Source organism: Psammomys obesus, unplaced genomic scaffold (genome assembly GCF_907164565.1).
Source record: "Psammomys obesus unplaced genomic scaffold, mPsaObe1.curated_primary_1811, whole genome shotgun sequence".
Classification (NCBI taxonomy): Eukaryota; Metazoa; Chordata; class Mammalia; order Rodentia; family Muridae; genus Psammomys; species Psammomys obesus.
This window is the reverse complement of record NW_026591086.1, coordinates 3,354,083-3,360,082: the sequence shown is the minus strand read 5'-3', so window position 1 is coordinate 3,360,082 and position 6,000 is coordinate 3,354,083.

Genomic DNA, 6,000 nt, shown 5'->3' with positions numbered 1-6,000 from the left:
AACAAACAAAACAAAACAACCAATAAAAAGGCTGGCTCAGTGGTCTCTTGCTGTGCAAGCATGAAATTTGGATCCCCAGGACCCATGTAAAAGCCAAGTGTGGCAGTGCATGCCTAGAACCCCATTTGGGGGTGTGTAGAAACTGTGGGTCCAGAGGCCTGCTGTCTAGTCCAGCCAGCCAAGTAATGAGTTCCAGGTTCAGTGAGAGATTCTGTCTCAAAATATGAGATGTGGAGAGAAACAGAGGAAGGCACCTCCCCCACCTCTGTCTCTCACAATTGTACAAACATGTGCACATATACCTACAACACATACTCATGGTCACAGATATACACAACACACACACACACACACACACAAAGGGAAACCCCACAGAACAACCTTGCAAGCAAATACTAAAGCATATTAGACACTCTCTGTCAACCTGTAAATATTCATACCTCAGTTTACCCATGAACATTTATATGTACAGGTGTGTGTATTGCTGAGCTGTGCAGCCTAGTCCCAAGTGTATTTTTTTAAATCTCTCTTATGGGGGGCTTGCGGAGACTGAAACATCAACCAAGGACCATGTATGGACTGGACCTAGGCCCGCAACACATATGTACACAATGGACAGCCTGGTCTTTTTGCGGGTCCCCTAGCAAGGGGAGCGGGAGCAAGGACTCTCTTGCATGCTTTTCAGTCACTTCCCCCTGCCAGGGCTGCCTGGCTGGGTCACTGTGGTAGAGGATGGAAAGGGGGGCTTTTCTGAGGGGGAAGGGTGGGAGATAAAAGAAAGAGGGAAGGAGCATGGGATCAGGAGGAGAGGAGGGAGGGAGCTATGATTGGGATGTAAAATGAATAAATAAATATGTTTTAAAAATAAAATCTCTCTTATGGATTCTTCAACCTTCATGCTTATAGGACTTTGCCCATCCTAAGCCACCTGCATGTATATATACACACACACAAACACATATCATGGTTGGAAGTTATTGGCTCCCCTGAGTGTGGGAGACTGACCCTAGGTCCTCTGGAAGAGCAGCCAGTGCCCTTAACCAGAGAGCTATCTCTCTAGCCTCATGGCCATAGTTTATAAAGGCATGAGACAAAAAGAAAGAAATCTCAGGAAATGCCTAGAAGTTCAGCTTAAGCAAGTGATCATGTCCTAGTCCCCTTTTAAGCTGAGATGCCTAAAAGGTCAGGGAGGGAGGGACAGAATTTCCTTTGAGCAGTTCCTGGGAGATGCCTGTGAACCGTCCAGTTATGCTGGAGCTCCTGAGTGGAGGTCAGGGCTGAAAACAGGGCGGGAGAGTTCCCCTGGACAACAGGGAGTCTCTCTGCTGGGACTTCAGCAAGCTCAGCTCCCTGGCTCCCGAGCCACACCAGACCCGATTCATTGCATCACTCCAGCAATCCCGGTCATCTATAGCTTGACCTCATCCCTGCACACAGGAAGCCTGTGGCATCAGGTTTGTCTGCTGACTGAGAGGGAAGGGAGGTGAATAGGCTTCCAAAGCCCAGACAAGCAAGAACAATAGCCATTCAGCTCCTTCCTGTGGCCTCTCTCTGTACCAGTGTTTGACAGGCGATGTGTCTTGATTTCCACACTCAGCCTAGAGCCCCATCTTGCAGATAGAGGAACGGAGGCTCGGGTTGTGGAAATGCCTTTCAGAGTTTACAGATTCAGATCTGCTTGACGCCATGGATGCATTGCCAGCCCTTGCTGTGAGACCTTGGGACAGTCTGTCTGAACTCAAGCTCTGTCCTTCCCCCCTTTCCTTGCTTCTTTCTCTCTCTTCCTTCTTTCTTCCCTCCCTCCTTTCCTTCTTCTCCCCTTTCCTTGACATACTCAGACAGGACAGCTCAGGCTGCCTTCAACTTATTGTGTAGCTGAGGATGATGACCTTGAACTTTGGATCTTTGTACCTCCACTCCTAGACATTGGGATTACGTGGATGAACTATCACATCCGGTTTACAGGGACCACATTCAGGGCTTCGTGCGTGCTGGAAAAGCCAGTCAACTGAGCTACATCCCCAAGCCTTCCATAAGCATTGCAATCGGCAACATTTCACAAAGGTTCTTAAAGGACATCAATGAAGCCATGCATGCTGGCACATACCAGTGATCTCAGCACTTGAGAAGTAGAGGCAGGAGGGTCAGGAGTTCAAGACCAGCCTGAGTCACATAATGAGTACAAGACCAGCCTGGGCTCTATAAGACACTGGAAAGAATTGATGTGTGTGACATCTAGTCCTATAGTGTGGATTCTGGAAGCAAATGTTTAATTATCCATATATTAAGAAGGTTGCAAATAATCTTAATTATCTAAATGGTGTCATGTAGCCCCAGTTGGCCTTGTGCTTTCTGTGTGGCTGGGGACTACCTTCAAGTTCTGATCCTCCTGCCCCTACACCCCAAGTGCTAGGATTATGGATGTACACACCACAGTTGCTTTATGCTTTGCTGGGAATCGAACCCTGAACTTTGAGCATGCCAGGCAAGCATTCTACCAGTTGAGCCACATCTCCATCCCTTTTCTTTTCTTTCTTCCTTTTTTTTGTTTTTTTTTTTTTTTCTCTTCCTCTTTGGTTTGTTTTGGTTTGGTTTTTTGGTTTTGTTTTTGTTTTCTAAATGAGAGTTTTGAATGCTACTGGGATAGAGTTGAGTTCAGTTCACCTCTGTGGGAAGACAGGAGAATAGCCTTGCAGTTGGAGCTTCCTGCCGTAAGGGGCTTACTCAAGGCAAAAGGCCTTTCAGAAGCAGAAGGGACGAAACACAGCTTCTTTGTCCACAGCTTTTTTTCCCTTTCTTTATCCCTGGAAAATACTTCTCATTTTTAAAATCCTTCTGCTTTGATTTGGGGTGCAGGGGAGGCCCAAAGGGACCTTGGGGTTAATTACAGAGCCCAGCCTGTGAACTGCTGGTCCCAGCAGCCTGCTGTGGTCACCCCTACAGAACTTCTCTGGCTGTGCAATGGGAGCAGAGGCTCCGTGTCTCTTTCCTTTTGGCTTTGCTGAGAACACAGAACAACGGGCTCTTTGCTGATTGATGCTCGCTCACCCAGATCCTCAAACACACCCAGATGGTGCAAAGAAAACGCAGCCTCAGGTTAGGCAATGGTAGCAGTGGGGCCATTTCCGTCAAAACCCACCTTGGTGCAAATGCCACTTGGGGACTCTGATTTCATACCAGGCTTCTTTGTCCCATGTGTGCCTGTTTGTGTGAGGGCAGTTTGTGTGTGTGTGTTCATGCATGGAGGTGGAGCTCAAGCTCATCCTTTTGAAATAGGGTTTCTCTACATAATCCAGACTGGTGTGAGTCCGGTGGAGTTAGTCTTGTTTTTTTGAGACAGGGTCTTGATATTCAAGCCAGGCTAGCTTTGAACTTACTATGTAGCTCCCAGCTCTGTCTCGCAAGGTTGAGGATTACAGGGATATACCACTACATCTGGCTTTGGACTTTTAAAATTTGCATAAAATATATTGTAGTAAAATTGTTATTTTAGGGGCTGGAGAGATGGCTCAGCACAGAATCAGAGTCCCATCCCCCGCACCTACATGGTGGCTCACAACTATGCAGAACTCCAGTTCCCGGCAATCCAATGCCACCTTCTGGCCTCCGGGGCACTGAATGCGTGTGGTGCACAGACATTCGGGGATGCAAACCACCCACCTATAAAATAATAAAAGGAAGAAACGTAAATTGTTAGTTTGAAAAATAGAACTCCTCTTGCAAAAAAAAAAAAGCAGCAAGGCTCAGCGGCTAAGAGCACTGGCTGCTCCTCTAGATGACCCAGATTGGATGCCTAGCACCCACAAGGTGGCTCACAACCGTCCCTAACTCCAGTGTCAGGGGAGCCGACCCTCTCTTCTGACCTCCCATCAGCACCAGGCATGCACATGGGGCACATAAATAAGTACAGGCAAAACACACATAATAAAATAAAATAAAAAAGCAGTTTGATAAGCTGTTTATGCTTGAATGTAAGCTAGTCTGGAAGACCCTTTCAGGAAACAGGTAAAGGTGTGTGTGGTGGTAAGGCAGGGGCTGTGAGCTTGGGAATCCATAGATAAAGCTGAGTTGACAGCGGCCACACAACAGAAAGGAGAGGGAGTCCGATGGGAAAGCAGGAATGTCTGCAGTGCGGGTATTGCCTGAATGCTTGAGAGCTTTCTCCCGCACCCCGACCCCATCCTCCTTAACAGTGAGTGTCCCTGAATCAGCCAGGCTGGCCTCAGACGTGTGATCCTCCTACTTCAGCATCCCACGTGCTGGGATTACAGGTGTGTGACAACTGATCCCCCTGCCTCCACCCTCATGGTGCTGGATTACCCATGTATACCACCATGCCTAGTTTATGAGGGGCTGGGGCTCAAACCTGGGGCTTTGTGCCTACTGGGCAAATATTTCACCAATTGGGCTATATCCCTGACCCCCAGTAGCTAATTTTTGAATTCTGCTTGGGAATGCCCTGGGATTAGGGTCATAGGGGAACTTCTGAGCCTACAAACTGAATGTTGCCACCCAAAGTGACGGAATCCAGTTCAGGGCCTGCAGGCTTTAGCACAGGGAGAGGAAATCAAAGAGGCTTTCAAGTGACTGTCGTTGGGGGCAGTCTCACAGCGACAGTCTGACCAAATTCAGGTTGGGTCACAGCATTTCCCAGAGCTCAATGGGGTCCTTGTTTGTGTTCTATAGTCTATTTATGTTCGTGCGAAGCATGAAATAGAATCGCATGCTGGCATCTCACTGTTTCATCTTTTGTGTGTGTGTGTGCGTGTGGAAGCCAAGAGAGGACCTGGCTTGGTCCCAGCTGTCTTCCTCTGTTGCTCTCCCCAGGATGTCCTGCTCTGTCCTCTAATGCTGGTGTTACTGGCATGTTTGCCCATGCTCGGCTCTCTCTCTCTCTCTCTCTCTCTCTCTGTGTGTGTGTGTGTGTGTGTGTGTGTGTGTTACTGAGGATTTGAGCTCAGCTCACCTTGTCTCACTTCATGCAGTTTTACTCAGTGAGGCATCAGGCTCTGTTACCTTTAGTCTTTGTCCTGTCATAAGACAGCCCATACGGGAAAGCCTGCAGAACAGAGCAGCTTCATGAAAATACCCGGGGGGCCAGTTGGGAGGTATAGGCTGGGGCTCCTATTTTACCACTTTCTGTTTACTATTTCTGAAGATTTTTCTTTTCTTGAGGCAAGGTCATACTGTGTAACCTGGCTGGTCTGGAACTCACAATGTAGACCGGCTGGCCTTGAATTTACAGATATCCGTCTGCCTCTGCCTCCTAAGTTCTGACATGAAAGGCATATAACACCACATCTGGCTATTTTTAACATTCTTTTCTATAGTTCTCTTTCCTTCTTTTAGTCTTTATTCTTCCTTCCTCTTTCTTCTCCTTCTTCATCCTTTCTCCCTCTCATTCTTTGTTTCTTTCTTTTCCTTTTGACGGGATCTCATATAAATCAGGCAGGTCTTGAACCCCTGATCCTCCTACCTCCGTGCTGGGATTTCAGGTGTGTGCCACCATATCTAGCTTTATGAAAGACAAATAGAAGTCAGCTAGGCCCACAGTGGAAACAAGATCTTACCACAGCGAAGAAAAAAACACACTTTGAAATGAATGTTCTGAGCAGATCTGCTCATGATTGCCCACACCTGGAGACAGCCCAAATGCCCATCAGCAGCAGAATGGATAAATGAGGTGCATTTATCAGCCATGAAAAGAAATGATCTTCAACATGCTTCCCGTGGTTGGACCTCGAAACCATTTGCTTTGTAACTCAAAGGCAGCACTGTATGACTCCGTTTACAGGAAGTTTCTAGAGAAGGTAAGTCCACAGAGAAAGTAGGTTAGGGGCCACCAGGTTAAGACTAGTTGGGAGTTAGGGCTTGATTGGGTGCATTACTAGGGTAATGAACGTTTCGAGGAAGTGTTGACGGTTGCCTAACCAGTGAACGGGGTTAAAATGCTACTGAATTCTAGGCTTAAAAAGGTTCGTTTGATTACATGTATTTTGA